The sequence below is a fragment of the Mustela erminea genome, chromosome 19 (genome assembly GCF_009829155.1).
Source record: "Mustela erminea isolate mMusErm1 chromosome 19, mMusErm1.Pri, whole genome shotgun sequence".
In the NCBI taxonomy this organism is placed as follows: Eukaryota; Metazoa; Chordata; class Mammalia; order Carnivora; family Mustelidae; genus Mustela; species Mustela erminea.
This window is the reverse complement of record NC_045632.1, coordinates 7,759,368-7,777,786: the sequence shown is the minus strand read 5'-3', so window position 1 is coordinate 7,777,786 and position 18,419 is coordinate 7,759,368. Positions and strand designations below refer to the sequence as shown.

General features: G+C 44.7%; 1 protein-coding gene across 1 annotated transcript in view; it reads left to right on the top strand.

The window, feature by feature from the left end:
* Nucleotides 1-18,419, top strand: part of LOC116579135 (zinc finger protein 345-like) — a 203,283-nt gene that overhangs the window by 118,611 nt on the left and 66,253 nt on the right. The gene's annotated exons all lie outside the window — the stretch shown is intronic.

The following is an 18,419-nucleotide window of genomic DNA, read 5'->3' as shown; positions in this document are numbered from 1 at the left end:
GAGTAGGTAACAGGTGAAGAGAGTCTTTGTTAAAGGCAAATGCTTACGATCGATCCGGCTGTGATTTCACCACAAGGGTCTCCCGAGAACGAAAGCTAGAGAACAAGGAGGAAGAGGGTGAAATGACCGGTTCTCAGGTAAACCTTGTATCCCTGGTTAGAGGCTGTGTCATCTTTTCCTCCTGAAATTCCATGCATTTAAAAATTGCAAAGGTTTATTTCTCTAGTTCTGATATTCTTGTCTTATGAGTGTTTTCACTTACTCTTAAAAATCTTTTAAGAGGGCACCTGGTTGGTTCAGCTGATTAAGCATCTGCCTTGGGCTCAGGTCATGATCTCAGGGTCCTGGAATGGAGCCCCACATCAGACTCTGGCTCAGCGGGGAGTCTGCTTCTCCCTCCTCCTCCCCGGCTCATGCACTCTCTCTCTCTTTCTCAAATAAACTATTTTTTTAAAAATGATACTGAAGTTTAGCTCTTTAGAATACTTCTTTGCTATATTCCAGAAGTTCTCTTCGTTTTCTCCAACCTAGTTTCCAAATAGACATGAACATTTGTCACTTTGAATTACTGTCCTGAAACTTTAAGAAATGTCCTCTCTCTCTCTCTCTCTCTCTCTCTCTGTTTTTTAAAGATTTTATTTATTCATTTGACAGAGAGCACAAGCAGAGAGAACAGTGGGCAGAGGGAGAAGCAGGTTCCCCACTGAGCAGAAGCCTGATGCAGGGATTATGACTCGAGCCAAAGGCAGTTGCTTAACCAACTGGGTCACCCAGGTGTCCCAAGAAATGTTCTTTTTGACAGATTCACAGGAGAAGGCACTAAATCCACGATTTCTATAGTGGAAGGGCTCAGTTTCTGGGGTATCAGTCAAGGAAAACAGTTCATATGTGGGTCCCATCTGAATGCTTTATCAGCAGTACACTAGGATTAGGAAAATGTACAAATAAGCAAAATGGATATGTAGCCCAGAATAGCTAAGAAAGGTCTGGAAAAAGAATCAGAGCCTTCCTCTCTGGAAAGCCAAAAAAAAAAAAAAAAGCTCTATTTATTTTTTTTTTTAAAGGTTTTATTTATTTATTTGACAGAGATTACAAGTAGGCAGAGAGACAGGCAGAGAGGGGGGGGGAAGCAGGCTCCCCACTGAGCAGAGAGCCCAATGAGCAGCTTGATTCCAGGACCCTGGGATCATGACCTGAACCGAAGGCAGAAGCTTTAACCCATTGAGCCACCCAGATACCCCAAGGTGTTTTATTTATGGGGTTTGATATTTTTATAAATCCACTAGGTTTTTTTTTTTTTAAAGATTTTAATTATTTATTTGACAGACACAGCAAGAGAGGAAACATAAGTGGGGGAGTAGGAGAGGGAGAAGCAGGCTTCCCACTGAGCAGGGAGCCTGATGTCCGGCTCTATCCCAGGACCCTGGAATCATGATCTGAGCCAAAGGCAGATGCTTAATGACTGAGTCGCCCGGGTGCCCAAATAAATTAAATCTTTAAAAAATATATATATATATATATGTATGTATATACACAACTTATACTGTATGATACAAATACAGTACTCAAACATGTGTATGCCTCCATTGGATCCTTCGTTTTCCAATATCTTTTGAAGAAATACAGAGTATTTAAAGTGTTTCTGTGGTTCATACGCCACCTCATTACCTCAGCTTTAGAGAATAAATAGAAGCAGATTACCGTGTTAAAAATTATCTTACTGGATAAAGCAGGAAACACACCTCAGCCAGAACCATTTGTCCTAACTCCTTCTTTACACCTTGGGTAAAATTTTGAGATCTGCCGGTGGCCGGTGGTGACCGTGGTATTTACTGCAGGGACAGCTGACATTCAGGGATGTGGCCATAGAATTCTCTCTGGAGGAGTTGGGACGCCTGACCCACATGCAGTGGGAACTGTACAGGGATGTGATGTTGGAGAACTACGGACACCTCCTCTTCTTGGGGGAGGATAAGGTCCTGTAGCTGAACTAACATGAGTTCACTCCATGATGAGTTACAGGTAGAGGCTACACAAGGTGTAGTTCTCACTCAAAGGAAACTGAATCTGCAGCAAATAAAAGAAATCAGGGGAATAACTTTCAAAGCTGTGATCCAAGAGCAGGCAGGGGTGTATGACTTCCTTTTATTTAGGATTAGGATGAAAATCTGGAAGGGAAGTTTTGTCATCATACGTAGTGATGGGTATAAGGGAGGCACAAACACATGTGTGCTTAGGAAACAAACCTAAACGTCCCGCGTTGTAGCAATGAAATCCACGCTCCTTCTTGGGTGGAGAGTTACCAGTGACAGTTTTAGCCTCATTCACTTCATGGGACACAGTTCCAAACCCACACTCAGGGTTTTGTTCCTTCCTGGAAGGAGGTCTTTTGGGAGATTCTTTTTTGCATGCATGGAATTCAGATCCCCACCATAAGGGAAAGAAGTTGGGCTCTGTAGGCGTTGAGCTAAAACTGTTCATGATGCTTCATTTTCAGTTTTAGCTTCCCCTTCCTTAAGGTACCATCATCATTACTGTAGATGAGTGATAGTTCTAAACATTGAGTGACATTAAATGGTGAGTTTTCTCTTGTTTTTGTATTTATAACTCTGTATTTCTAATTTTTGGTAGGATCCATGATATTAGTCAACCATGCTTTAGATTTTTACCAACATATTATGATTTTGGATCAAAATTTTCAACTCGTGGGGCGCCTGGGTGGCTCAGTGGGTTAAGCCTCTGCCTTCAGCTCAGGTCATGATCCCTGGGTCCTGGGATCGAGCCCCGCATCGGGCTCTCTGCTCAATGGGGAGCCTGCTTCCCCCTCTCTCTCTCTGCCTGCCTCTCTGCCTACTTGTGACCTCTCTCTCTGTGTCAAATGAACAAATAAAATCTATAAAAAAATTTTTTTTCAACTCGTTATTTTTTTTTAAAGATTTTATTTATTTATTAGACAGAGAGAGATCACAAGTAGGCAGAGAGGCAGGAAGAGAGAGAGAGAGGAGGAAGCAGGCTCCCTGCTGAGCAGAGAGCCCGATGCGGGACTCGATCCCAGTACTCTGAGATCATGACCTGAGCCGAAGGCAGCGGCTTAACCCACTGAGCCACCCAGGCGCCCACAACTCGTTATTTTTAAAGAGATCTGGGGTTTAATTCAAGTATATATTAGCCATGATTCTATGGCTAATATAAATAATATAATATAAAATTCTCTATGTCTTTTTTTTTTAAATATGTTATTTATTTATTTGACAGAGATCAGAGGCAGGCAGAAAGAGTGAGGGAAGCGAGCTCCCTGCCGAGCAGAGAGCCTGATGTGGACTCGATTCCAGGACCCTGGGATCATGACCTGAGCTGAAGGCAGAGGCTTAACCCACTGAGCCACCCAGGCGCCCCCATATTTTTTAATTTTAATTGTGGTTTAAAAATGGCATAAAATTTACCATCAAAGTATCGTGGACTAAACATTTTGAATTATTGTGCAAACAGTAATTACTTAACCTTTCACATTACTGTGCAAACAAGTTCTGTTACTTTCTCTTCTCGCAGGAGTAAAACTTAATACCTGTTTAAAAAACCACTTCCTCCTTTCCCTCTACCCTAAGTCCCCGGCAGGCACCATTTTAATTTTTTTATGAGTTTCATCACCTTAGATGACTCACGTAAATGGATTCCTATAGAATTTGTCTCTTTGTGTCTCATTTCTTTCACTTGATGCAATGTCCTCACAGTTTATCCAAGTTATATCACGTCATAATGTCTATATCCTTCTCAAGGCTCAGAAATGTTTCATGATATGTATATGCTATATGTTTTCTTTATCCCTTTACCTATGCATAGGCATTTGAGTTGATTAGTACCTATTTTGGGCTCTTGTGTATAAAGCTGAAATGGGCATAAATGTGCAGATATTCATTCAGGTCTTTCTTTTAGTTCTTTTCTAATTTCTTTTAAATTAAAAATTTTTTTTTAGGATTTTATTTATTTGTCAGAGAGAGTAAGCACACAAGCATGGGAAGCAGCAGGCTTCCCACTGAGCAGGAGCCAATGCGGGACTCGATCCCTGGGATCATGACCTGAGCCAAAGGCAGATACCTAACCAACTGAGCCACCCAGGTGCCCCAAGTCATCTTATTTTGTAAGACAGTTTTTCTCACTTGGATTTCTGAGTGTATCAAGAAATTGCATGAATAAAGCACAGGTAATGGTTGAAAGAATGATAAACTCAATGTCAGAATCCTGAATGCTGCCAGCGGAAGATGTTTAGATGTTGGGCTTCAAGCATCTTCAGATGGAGGGCAGGCCGTGGCAATCAGAGATGTTTCTGGTCTGCCGGAAGTCTCCGTGAGCGTTCTGAGTGGTCTGAAGAGCAAGAGGCAAGAAGGCTGTGTGAACACGGGCCATTTGGCAGTTTCTCTGAAGTTTACCTGGCATCATCTAGCTTCAGTTTGCAGGAACAAAGGGAAGTTTCAGTTCTCAGTGACAGCAGGTCAAAGGCAGATACCAGAAGAAACCAGAAAAATTCAGGATCCAGCCAGTTTTATAGGCAAACAACATTTAAAAATAGTTCATCATAACTGGAATCTGAGATCCATAAAAGTATGTTATGAAAATAGAATTTTTCTCTCTAAAATTAACCTCCTTTTAAACAAACATAGCGAATCGAGACTATTTGTTTATAAAATAGCCCAGGTTTAACAAGCCTGGCCTAAGTATGTAAGTGCGGCATGAATAGTGACAGACTTTAAAGTTTCATTGAAATCTGCTTTGCTGGAACACTTTCTAAGGAATTTCAGATTGAATTTGTATTTTTTAAGTGTTCTTTTTGTCTTGTTTGGGGTTTTTTGGGTAAACTTTTCGTAATTTTTTGGGGTGTAAACCCAATGTGGGGCTCAAATCCATGACCCCAAGATCGAGAGTCAGATGCTCTTCCAACTCAGCCATCCAGGTGGCCCTCAGAATGAATTTTTAGAGCCTTGTGAGTTTAAGAAGCCAGACAAAATACCCACCATCACATTCACCTGCAACATCTATAGATGTGGGTTATTTCTTCTTGAGTCCCCAGAATAGCTTCAGGTTCTTAAGCCTGCCAGAAAGTGAACTTAATTTACTCACCTGGTAAGTAAGACTCTTGCAAACACTGACAGCAAGGTACCGGGCAGATGATTTCAAGGGGCTTTATTGATTTCATAATGTTGATCTGAGTTCTTTTTTTTTTTTTTTTTTAAGATTCTATTTATTGGGGCGCCTGGGCGGCTCAGTCATTAAGCATCTGCCTTTGGCTCTGGTCATGATCCAGAGTCCTGGGATCCAGCCCTGCATGGGGCTCGCTCCTCTTCAGGAAGCCTGCTTCTCTCTCTCCCACTCCCCCTGCTTGTGTTCCCTCTCTTGCTGTGTCTATCTCTGTCAAATAAATAAAATCTTTTTTTTTAAATATTTGATTTATTTTTTTGACAAAGAGACATTTATTTATGAGACTTTATTTATTTGACAGAGAGACATCAGAACACAAGTGTGGGGAGTGGGAGAGGGAGAAGCAGCTTCCTGCCCGGCTTGATGACTGAGCTACCCACGCGCCCTAGGAGAAGAGATTCTTATTAATGATTTGTTAGAAATGCAGACTCAGATCCCATTCCAGAATCCTGAATCAAAATTGATTATTTTTTCAGAATTGACATTTTTTTAGTATATGTGCTGCCGAAGCAAGCACCAGAATTGACATTTTTAATAAGGTCTCTGATTCCTTATTGTGAAATTAGATTTCACAGTAGAATTTTATAAGTTCACTTCTCAACTATCAACACTTCTTTCTAATAAATATACACAACTTTGACTGTGTGACATTAACTCTAAAATGTATACACTTGGGTTGATACCATTATTTTATAATATATGGAGGAGAAACATACAATATTTAGTCTTTGGAGGTCCTGTGCGATCCTCTAACTTCAGAGCTAGAGGTTACATTATAGAATATTACTGTGTTGAAAATGATCTTATTGCATAAAGTAGGGAAAACACCTTCTCCAGAAACAGTTCTCCTACCTTCCTTTTTTTTTTTTTTAAATTTTATTTATTTATTTGACAGAGAGAGATCACAAGCAGGCGGAGAGGCAGGCGGCAGAGAGAGAGGGGGAAGCAGGCTCCCCGCTGAGCAGAGCCTGATGCCAGGCTCGATCCCAGGACCCTGAGATCATGACCTGAGCTGAAGGCAGAGGCTTAACCCACTGAGCCACCCAGGCGCCCCTCCTACTTTCATCTTCAGCAAATTCTACCCCTACCCATCATCAGTTGGTCAATGTGTTCCTTATTTCTGGGACTGCTGACATGCAGGGATGTGATGTTAGGGAACTATGAACTCATGTGTGAGGATAGCTTCCTTCCAGGTTTCCCAAACTCCACTCAGGATTTTGTTCCTTCCTGTAGAGACTGTCTTCAAAGATTCTTCTTTGCACAACGGGAATTCAGGTCCCTGCAGGAAGGGATATAATTAAGGGTTTATACGTGCAGAGAAAAAAATCCTCATGGTGTTTCATCTCTACCTTTAGCTTCCCCTTCCTTAAGCTAACATCATCATTTACCGTAGAGGAGCGGTAATTCTAGAAATGCCATTGTATAAAATGATACTGCTCCCAGGGTGCCTGGGTGGCTCAGTGGGTTAAAGCCTCTGCCTTCGGCTCAGGTCATGATCTCAGGGTCCTAGCATCGAGCCCCGCATCAGGCTCTCTGCTCAGCAGTGAGCAGATTTAAACTCCATTTCCCACCCTTTGTTTTTGTTTCCATCATACTTGAAGTGGAGCTCAAGATCTGGACTTTGGAAATCCCTCCTATGTATTCTATTTTTTTTTAAAGATTTTATTTATTTATTTGACAGACAGAGATCACAAGTAGGCAGAGAGGCAGGCAGAGAGAGAGAGAGAGAGAGGAAGGGAAGCAGGCTCCCTACTGAGCAGAGAGCCCAATGCTTGGCTCAATCCCAGGACCCTGGGATCATGACCCCAGCCGAAGGCAGAGGCTTTAACCCACTGAGCCACCCAGGCACCCCGGAAACCCCTCCTATGTATTCTAAAGCGGCTGTCAGAAGACAATATTTGGGGACATAATTTTCTAGAATCCTACAATGTCTTCTCTACTGAGGATAACACTGGATTAAAAATTAAAGACTCTCCAGCAAAATCCATATTCTTTTTTTTTTTCTTTTAAATAAATGGGTCTTAGGGTGCCTGGGTAGCTCAGTCCATTAAGCAACTGCCTTTGGCTTGGGTTGTGATCCTGGGGTTCTGGGATTGAGTCCCAGGTGGGGCTTCTTGCTCAGCCGGGAGCCTGCTTCTCCCGCTCCCTGCCGTTCATGCTCTCTTCCGCTGTCTCTCTCTCTTAAATGAATAAATAAAATCTTTATAAATAAGTAAGTAAGTCTTGCTATACTTCTAAGCCAGAGCTGGTTGCCTTTTTGGAGCCAAAGAAGGGGGCTGGCATAGTTAGAGAAAGGAGACAGTAGCTTTACATCCAGATAGGTGGGAAAGAATGAAGCAGATGACGCAGCTTAGGTCCAAAAATTAAGGAAGAAACCCGATCTTAAAACGTGGTTTAGGAAACTTTGTTGAATGAAAATAATTTTCTATAAGATTAAGTTAATTTCCCTTGCTATCACTTGGCAACAATCCTATCTAACACTCCCCCATGCTCCCACATGCTCTAAGGATTCTCTTTCTGCTCCCCTTGTCTTCCATCATATTCACAGCAAGGGCAAAGACCTTTCCATGGCCTGGGAGGGCCTGCATGATATAGCTGTGTATCCATTGTGTTTGGGGACCTGGAGAAATCTGTGCCTATTTTTGAGGGACGTGTGTGAAGCCATTTTTAAAATTCCTTTTTTGCCTCATGACAGAAATAGGTAAGGGGAGCTGTCAGAATATTACGTTTAGGAAAGTTGTAAACACTGGAGACAGATATCGCCTATCTTCTACTTTTTACTTAACAATCTAATGGAAGCCTCAAACAGCATCTTACAAAATCCCACTCAGTAATTTCATTGGAGCACAAGGCACTTCCTTAAAATACACCTTTTTACAGTGTATTTCCCTTCAAAATATTTTCTGGGCACCAGGGTAGCTCAGTTGATGAAGTATCTGCCTTTGACTCAGGTCATGATCCCAGGGTCCTGGGATCTAGACCTGTATCAGGCTCCCAGCTCAGTGGGGAGCCTCCTTCTCCCTCTGCCTGCCACCCCAAACCCCCACTCCTGCTTACTCTCTCTCTCTCTCTCACTTTCTCTCTTTCTTTCTCTGTCAAATAAATAAATAAAATCTTTAAAAAGAATTTTGTTTTTATATGAACTAACATTAGAAATTTCAACTCTATGTTCTCTAATTCCTAAATGGTAAAGTAATGTATCAACTTATGTCATATATAAATTTTTTACATCATATAATTGACACCATAGAGGAGCTTAGAACATTGTCCAACCTACAGTAAAGCATGCATTATTACCATATTTCTTAACAACTACCATTTTATAATTTTGGCTTGTTTATATGAATTTGCTGTGAGAGTGTCCCATATGTGATCACTCCATGATGAGTTTCTGGGAAGTGTGGCTGTGACTTGCATAATCAAAACCTCCAGATGTGGGGCGCCTGGGTGGCTCAGTGGGTTAAAGCCTCTGCCTTCGGCTCAGGTCATGATCCCAGGGTCCTGGGATTGAGCCCCGCATCGGGCTTTCTGCTCAGGAGGGGGCCTGCTTCCCCCTCTTTCTCTGCCTGTCTCTCTGCCTACTTGTGATCTCTGTCAAATAAATAAAATCTTAAAAAAAAATAAATAAAAATAAAAAAACTACAGCTCTAAGGGCATGTAGGTGGCTCAGTGGGTTAAGCATCTGCCTTTGCCTCAGGTCCTCATCCTGAGCCCTGCATCAGGCTCCCTGCTCAGGGGCCAGTCTACTTTCTCTATCCTTCTGCCCCTCTCTCTGCTTGTGCATTGTGTGCTCTCTCTCTCTCTCTCTCTCAACCTCTCTCTCAAATAAATAAATAAAATCCTTAAAAAAATTTTTAAAACTACAGCTATATAAAAGGATCTTTTACAATAAAATATGTATAATTTATTCAGAAATTTGTGGGCTTAAGATTTCTCTCATTTCTTGTTTTACAATTCCATAACAATGCTTCCTTTTGAATGGTAGGTTCCACAATCTTAATTGTTTTTATTTTTTAAAAGTTTTTATTTATTTATTTGACAGAGAGAGAGAGAGAGAGACAGAGAGGAAACACAAGCAGGGGGAGAGGGAGAGGGAGAAGCAGGCTTCCCGCTGTGCAGGAAGCCCGATGCAGGGCTGGATCCCAGGACCCTGGATCATGACCTGAGCTAAAGGCAGACGTTTAACTAATAACTGAGCCACCAAGGCGCCCCCATTTTAACCATTTTAAACTGTAGTGTGAAGTGTATTTATGTTGTTGTAAAACCAACCTCTAGAATTTCTCATCTTGCAAAACAGAAGCTCATTTCCTGTAAAACAGCCACTGCCACTATTCCAAGCCTCACCAACTACACGTTCCTGCTCCTTTTTTTCTTCCTACTTTCTTCCCTTTCCGTCCTTCCTTCTTTCCTTCCTTCCTTCTCTTTCACTACTTTAGGTTAGTCACATAAGTAAAATCAGTATTCTGTCTCTGTGATTCATTTACTTCACTTAGGGTAATGTCATTGATCTGGGAAACAAAGGCAAAAGAAAAAAAATTTAAATTTCTTCACTGCCTACAGCCCATTGACAAGTCCTTGAAGTGGGTAGTGTGACCTTCTGGGAGCTCAGCTGCCTCAATGTTGATACTTGGCTGAGGGCAAAAGGCAAACTTGCAATAACATTACCCAGCCTCCCAGGATCCTGTGAATCTACGTTAACATATGAAAATTCCCTTGAAAACTTCCTTTATCCCCCCCCCCCCCGCCCCCACAGATGTGTTAGCAATCTTCCTCCAAGAATACGGCTGGCCCTCCAATATACATCTGAAGAGGCTCATGATCAAGGCTTTATTTATTTATTAAACATTTAAAAAATAATTAAATAATAATTTTTTTTGACAGACAGATATCACAAGTAGGCGGAGAAGCAAGCAGAGTGAGCAAGAAGCAAGCTCCCTGCTGAGCAGAGAGCCCAATGCCGGGCTGGATCCCAGGACCCTGGGATCATGACTTGAGCCGAAGGCAGAGGCTTTAACCCACTGAGCCACCAGGCACCCCTATTTATTTATTTTAGAGAGTGAGCATGTGAAGGGGGGCTCGGGTAGAGGGAGAGGAAGACTTGTTTCTATAATACCCTGGAGGCTGGTGCTGTCCCAAACCCCAACCTGATTTGAAAGCATATATTTAGTCATCCGTCACCACCCCAGGGAAGCTCCTCTGCCCTTGGGTCCTGTCCCCCTGCTTTAAGAAAACCACCTTTTTTGCACCAAAGACATCTCAAGAATTCTTTCTTGGCCACCGGCTCAGAACCTCAACATTTCTATGTCATCATCACATTTTAACCATGTTGTATCCTGTGATATAAGATCTGTTTCTTCTTTGGAAGCTGACTGTTATCCCAGTAACTTGGAGACCATCTTTGAGACATCACTCTGCGGCCTTCGCTGTCGAGGCCTCCCTGAAGAAGATTCTCATTTTGCTCCCACTCATCTGTCCGCTGTTGGCCAGGGCACAGGGAGGGGCGCATGGGCATGAGGCTCCTGGGGTCCCAAACAGACCAGGTTTGGCTACTCCTTGTTGACAGAATCCAAGGCAGAAAGACCCATGGTGGGGAGACTAGAGAGGAAGTTAGTTCGGGGAGACCCACACCCGCAATACAGTCCAGGAATGTCCCAAGGACTCTCTCCAAAGTGCTGAAAACAGTCCAGGTTTACAGAAGGAAAATGGGGGGTGAAAGCGAGGGAGTAGCGGCAGGCAGGCAGCCAGGTTAAATCTGGGGGGTGGGGTCTCCCTGGTTCAGGGCAGTCCTAGTTGCCTGAGAGGTCATTTCAGTTCCCCTCAGGGTCTTCCTCCTGAGTCAGGAGACGAGGCAGAAGGAACCCAGCTGGAAAGTCTGAGGCCACAATTGAGGCGGCCAAAGTCGTCTTTCTTGCCTTTGGATTTTGTCAGCGTGAGAAATAGCGTGAGAATAGGTCTGGGACCCGTGCAGCCAGGTGTCCTTATACCCTCGGGTCCTGGTTACAAAATAATTACCACAGTCAGTAGAATATGATGTGGGAAACAGAGGCAGAAGAGGAATTAGTAAATTTCCTTGGTACCTACAGCCCATTGAGGAGTCCCCCAAACAGGCAGGCTGACATTCCTCTAGGAACTCAACTACCGGGATGGTGACACTTTGCTGAGGGCAAAAGGCAATCCTAACCCCACCCTCCCAGCCCCCCAACTCCCGCCAGGATCCTGTAAATCTACTTTGACATATAAAAATTCTTTTGGAAACACCTTTATCTCTAAACCCCCAAGATACGTGTTGGCAGTCAACCCCCAAGCCATATCTGCAGGGTCTCATGCTACGGTTTTATTAGACGGTAATAAATGACATTTTTCTAACAATAGCTAGCACCTCACAGTCCTGGAAACCTTGCTTCCAAAATTCCTTAGAGATTTTTTACCATTTGATCAACATCTCAACCTTACCCCCCATCCTAAGCCCCTGGCAACAAAAATGCTAACTCTTCTGTTTTGCCTCCCCCCACCAAGATTCTGCATATATGTGATTTCATACAATATGTTTTTTTTTTTTTCTTAAGTGTGGCTTGTTTAACTTGCCGAAATGTCCTCCACTTTTATTCTGTGGCTGCAAATGGAGGGCTTTCCCTCTTTTCTGAAGCTGATATATATACTGAGAAAAATTAAATGAGGAGAGAGAGAACACCAGAGATTAACCTTTTGTATCATGAAGAGTTGCCTGCCTGGCAAAAAGTTGTTTGACGATGATGGGGTTTTGAAATATGGGTGAGGTTCAATGAGGTGAGGTCTGGAGTCAACGACCAAGAAAGAATTCTTGAGACGTCTTTGGTGCAAAATGGTGGTTTATTAAAGCACAGGGAGAGGACTGTGGGCAGAAAGAGTTGTTGCACTGGGGCTGTGAATGGTGGCTGATTATATATGGGTTTGGGGGAGGTAAGGAGAAGGGAGGTTTGAAGAGGATTTTCATACCTTAAAGAAGATTCACAGGCTACTCGAGGCCTTGCCATTTGTCAAGTTAAGGTTGTTTTTTTCCCTGTAGCAAGACATGAACAGGAAGATCCTTGGGAGTTTCCCGGAGGAGCATTACACTCTGCCTGTCTCAAGGATCTGTCAATGGGCTGCAGATTACAAAGACATTTAATTGTATCTACATTTCCTCCCGGAAGCTGGGTTATGGATAGAGATGGCTTGTTCTTAGAGATCGCTAAGAAACATGTAAACAGAGAGGGAGACTCATGTCTTGGAGGACTGTGATCTACCTAAATTAACTCTTTGTTTTTCCTTTAGGGCAGTTAGGAGTGCCTGAGGAATGTCACAAGCATCCCATGGTGGTGGTGGGGGCAGTAAGGGGTGTCCGCTTCTGCTTTGTCCTCAGATTGCCTTCTGTTCCCTCATCAGCAACACAGGCGCTTTCTTTTTTCCTATGAAGAACGTCCCCCTTTTAGAAATTCTAAATCCCCGTGCCTTTCTCTTTAAGTCATGGTGGTTTGGTAGCATCAAGCCCCTGTCTTTGAGCCTCGTATCTTTGAGTTTCCCAAACTTAAATTATTTTTGCTCTCGTGGATCTTAGTACAGCTTAATTGTTAGATGAGCTAAAGAATTAAGAGACAAAGAAAAATGTTTTCCTCTCCTACACATTCATTTTGTTGTTGAAGACTGACCTCCATGCTTCAGATGCAGAACAGAATGTGAAGACAGAGCCGGGATTAAGCAGGAACGGTAGCTTTATTGCTTTGCCAGCAAATGAGGCAGCAAAGGAGGTCAGGGCCTTCGAAACTGCAAGCTCACTCAGAGGCAGGGGCTCTGGTTTTGCAGGGACATACAGGATCTAGCCGGTTTCGACAGGAATTGTGAGTGTGTGTGTGTGTGTGTGTGTGTGTGTGTGTGCCCAGCTGTGTTCATTACATTGTCAGGATAGAGCTAGATTCCTGAAACAAAGGGCTGAGAAGATCACAGGGGAGATTTGGGAAGAGAGAATAAAGTTATCAAGCACCTGATGTTTAATGTACCTTTTGATTTTCGTTAAACTTTTTAAAGATTTTATTTATTTGAGAGAGCACGAGCAGGGAGAGGGGCAGAGGGAGCAGCAGGCTCCCTGCTGAGCGGGCAGCCTGACCCAGGATTTAATCCGAAGACCCTGAGGTCCTGATCTAAGCCAAAGGCAGATGCTTAACCGACTGAGCCGTCAGCCCACACAGCTTTTTGTTTTTCTTTTTAAGATTTTATGTATTTATTTGACAGAGAGAGATCACAGGTAGACAGAGAGGCAGGCAGAGAGAGAGAGAGAGAGGAGGAAGCAGGCTCCCCACTGAGCAGAGAGCCCGATTCGAGACTCGATCCCAAGACCCTGAGATCATGACCTGAGCCAAAGGCAGAGGCTTAACTCACTGAGCCACCCAAGCGCCCAGTTCACACAGTTTTTGTTCAACTTTATGCTTTTTTTAAAAAAAGATTTTATTTTTTTATTTGACAGAGATCACAAGCAGGCAGAGAGGCAGAGAGAGAGAGGGGAGAAAGCAGGCTCCCTGCCGAGAAGAAAGCCTGATGGGGGGCTCGATCCCAGGACCCTGAGATAGTGACCTGAGCGAAGGCAGAGGCTTAACCCACTGAGCGGCTACCCAGGTGCTCCAACTTTATGCTTTTAATAGGTTTCAGTTTCAATCATCAGGACAACTAGAGTAAGACCATTTCATATTTGACAGTCAGAAACCACTCAGTATTTTCTAGAATGGCTTAAAAGAAAAAGGATGACACCAAAACTCAGTGAAAATGTCAAAATTAGAATTCGCATATGTCACTGATGGGAGCGTGAAAAGTACATTCACTTTGAAAACTGGCAGTTACAAAAACAAACATTTACCTACGGAAGGGGAGCATTTCCCAGTCCAAAATATGTCTCTTTGCCCTAAGAATTCTTTTAGGCTGTTACTTTAAAGAAGGAAGAAAGGAAAAGCCCTGAAACTGGGTATGTTTACTTTTGTAAAAGATATTTGCCTTAATAAGGGAAAGCTCATTTGTAAGGGTGTCTTCCTCTGTGTAGCAGGAAGGAGAATGTGTCAGTCTCCAGAAACTCGGATGGGTGGAGAAGGCACCGCTCTAAATCAGGGTAAGAATCAGAGCCTTGGTTCCCGGGCTTTGCCTGTTCACCTCCCCAAATGGTTCCAATTAGGATAACATGTGGAGTTTCAAAAAAAAAAACAGTCATCTCTTGGGGCGCCTGGGTGGCTCAGTGGGTTAAAGCCTCTGCCTTGGGCTCGGGTCATGATCCCAGGGTTCCGGGATCGAGCCCCACATCGGGCTCTCTGTTCAGCAGGGAGCCTGCTTCCTCCTCTCTCTGCCTGCCTCTCTCTGCCTGCCTCTCTGCCTACTTGTGATCTCTCTCTGTCAAATAAATAAATAAAATCTTAAAAAAAAAAAACAACAAAACAATCATCTCTAGTGCCCTCTGCCTCAGATTCTGCCGATTGGTTTGGGTGGAAACAACAGTGTTGTGTTAATTAGCGGCTCCAGGTGATTCTCAGTGAGGCCGGGTTAAGCACGAGGGGTCGAGTGGAGAGCGGGCTTTGGCTCAGGAACAGGCGAGAGTCTCTGCTCCGTGAGTCTGGGATGCTCAGGTCCGTGCAGCACTCGAGGTTCTGATGCTAAAGCTGAATTTGTGGGTGCCTGTGGGCTGGGGAGAACCCCAGAAAGCGGAGAAGGAAAAGGCAGGGATTGGTCTCCCAGTAGGAGCTCACAGTTTCTGAATAGCTCCTGACACAAAGCATCGAGAATCTGGGACTTCTTTGCATTTTAAACTCCGGCCTGCAGGCGGTCAGTTTTTAGGCAGGGAGTCTCTGTGGGGGGGCTTTAAAGGTTAAAGATCGTGTCGCAGCTGTGGTTTCTCCACCAATAGCTCCTGAGAAAGAAATCTGGAGGACTTGGTGGCAGAAGGAATGGCTGAGTTTCAGGTAAGCCTTACCTCTAAGGTCGGAGGCTGTGTCATCTTTTTCTCCTAAAATTCTTTGTATTTGGAAATTGCAAATGTTGATTCCTTTATTTCTGCTTTATGTCTTCAGGTAATTTTTAAATCTTTTCAGAAATAATACTCACGGTTAGGTCTTTAGAACACTTCTCTCCTATACCCCAGAGCATTCACTCCCTTCTGTCCAAGCTGGCTTGCAATAGGCTGTCAGCAGTTGTCACTTTTTGTTCGTTTTCTTTTCTGGATTTAAATAATTTATTCAGCATACCTCTTAGAAAACATATGCTGATTTTTAAAAATAATTTATTTATTTATTTGACAGAGAGATCACAAGCAGGCAGAGAGAGAGAGAGAGAGGAGGAAGCAGGCTCCCTGCCGAGCAGAGAGGCCAACGTGGGACTCCATCCTAGGACCGTGGGATCATGACCCGAGCCCAAGGCAGAGGCTTAACCCACTGAGCCCCCCAGGGACCCTGATTTTTTTTTTTAAAAAGATTTTATTTATATGACAGAGTACAAGCAAGGGAGCGGCAGGCAGAGGGAAAGGCAGGCTCCCCCCAGAGAAGGGGGAGCCTGATGTGGGGCTCAATCCTAGGACCCTAGGACCATGACCTGAGCTGAAGGTAGTTGCTTAACCAACTGACCCACCCAGGCACCCTGATTTTTTTTTTTAAGATTTTATTTTATTTTGTGTGTGCAATGCTAACTTTATTTTTTTAATTAATTTATTTATTTTCAGAAAACAGTATTCATTATTTTTTCATCACACCCAGTGCTCCATGCAATCCGTGCCCTCTATAATACCCACCACCTGGTACCCCAACCTCCCACCCCTAAGATTTTATTTTTTAAAGAGAGTATGAGCAGGGGGAGGTACAGAGGGAGAAGATTCCTTGCTGAGTGGGGAGCCTTATATGGGCCTCAATCCCAGGACCCTGGGGTCATGACCTGAGCCAAAGGCAGGTAGGTGGTTCACTGACTGAGCCACACAGACGCCCTAGGCTGAAATTTTTACTTATTTATTTATTAACATTTTATTTATTTATTTGACAGAGAATTCACAAGTAGGCAGAGAGAGGGGGACCTCCCGCTGAGCAGAGAGCCCAATGTGGGGCTCGATCCGAGGACCCTGAGATCATGATCTGAACCGGAGGCAGAGGCTTAACCCACTGAGCCGCTCAGGTGCCCCTTTTTATTTATTTATTAAAAGATACTGTTTATTTGAGACAAACCCAGGTGGGGGGAAGAAGGGGGGAGGGGCAAAGGGAGAGGGAGAAGCAGATCCCTTGATGAGCAGAGAGCCCGAAGTGGGACTCGATCCAGGACCCCGAGATCATGACCTGAGCTGAAGGCAGACACTTAACTGACTGAGCCCATCCAGGCGTCCTAGGCTGAAATTAAAGAAAAAATAATGGAAGCAAACAATTTCATAAATACACATATAGATGTTCAAGTAGTGTCTGTCACATGGCCTATAAATATGGATTCAGAGTCACGTTTACATATTGGCCATCACAGCAAGCATACCGTTAACAACAGATGCATGAAGAAACTTCATCTGTTCATGTCAGATGCCCAAGGCAAGGAGGAGGCACAGGGAGGAGAGGACCACCCAGCCCCCTGACCCCCAATCCAAGAGAACTTAGGGACAGTCAAAGCAGGAATCCCCCATGGTAGCTCTAAGCCCACCTCTGCTTGGAGATCTTTGGAGGGCTTATCCAAAGATTGCTGGGTGCTGCCCCAGTTTCTAATGCATGGAGACGGGGCTCAAGGATTTCCATTTGTAGTAGGTTCCTGATGTGATGCTACTGGTCCGATGGCCACACTTTGAGAATGCCCTAGAGTGCTTGGGGCTGCCTCTTCAATGAAGACCCTCATTCCTGTGTTCCCCAGGCCTTTGTCCCTGCCTGTCCAGAGGAAAAGCCTTTCCAGACCAGCTCTCTCCTGGCTTACTTAAACTTTGGTCCAGGCAGTGGGCCTGCGGGACCATGATAGGTCTCCCCTGACTACATCCTGTTTGGGAACAGGCAGAATAGCCAAAGTGGCAAAATACTCCTTCTGGGCCGGAAAAGGACATGCATGAAGGAAGATAAAAGAATGGCAGTGCCTGGCCCGGTGTCGTAGGTAATCCCTGTTCTCAAGCTTTTAACACTGATTGAAAACCCGTAGAGGTTTAAATGCTGGGAATTCACTTCTCAGCCAACGGACCCCTGATGCAGTATTTCCTGAGTTCCTGGGACACCCGAATAGAAACAGACAGCCAGAGCCCCTGCCTTCCTGGGGAGGCCAAGGGATGGGTTCGCCGGTCAGCCCTGCTCCTGGGCTTCTGAGGGAGGAGGCCCCTGCCCGAACCCTGGAGCTGAAGCCTGCAGCAGCCAGAGCTGCCCTGGAGGACGGGGATCCCAGGGAGGCGGGCAGGTTTTTGTCATCCCCCCACCCCCAACCCGGGAGCTGGGATTGTGCTCTAAGGGCCTGTGGCACCCAGCAGTTCCATCCTTGGGCAGGCCCCATGGGAACCGACATCTTTTTTTTTTTTTTTTAAGATTTTATTTATTTATTCGACAGACAAAGATCACAAGTAGGCAGAGAGACAGGCAGAGAGAGGAGGAAGCAGGCTTCTGCGGAGCAGAGAGCCCGATGTGGGGCTAGATCCCAGGATCCTGAGATCTTGACCTCAGCCAAAAGCAGAGACTTTAACCCACTGAGCCACCCAGGCGCCCTGGGAACTGGCATCTTCATAACTGACCAGAGATTGGGGGGCCGTGGGGTGTAGGGCAAACAACACTGAATCGGGAGTTGAGCTTTTTTATTGTAGTTTGTACTGTTCCTACCGGGCTGTGCAAGATCGAGTCATTTTCCCACGACACTACCTATCCGTGGAAGGGCTCAAGGGGGAGGGAATGGTAGATCTCCAAGGTTGTGGGACTCCAACCTTGAATTACAAAAAATGCAATAAAATCCAGTTCGCAATCAGGAAGAATAGAGGGGACCGGGCCTGAGGCACTTGAACCTTGGGCTCTGGTCTGGGGGTGCTGGGGTGAGAAAGGGCTTCCTCTTAGCTGTCTGCTTTCCTTCCCACAGAGGCAGCCCCTGGCCCCAGGTGCCCGGACCCCTCTGCTTCCAGGCCTTGCCCTCAAGGCCCGCCTCCCCACTCTCTGAGGCTTTGAGACCAAAGGAACGGGCCTGGCCCTGTGAAGGGCAGGCACTGGGGCCCAGAGACTCTCGAAGAGAGGCCCGGAGAGTCCCACGTTAGTGCGGGA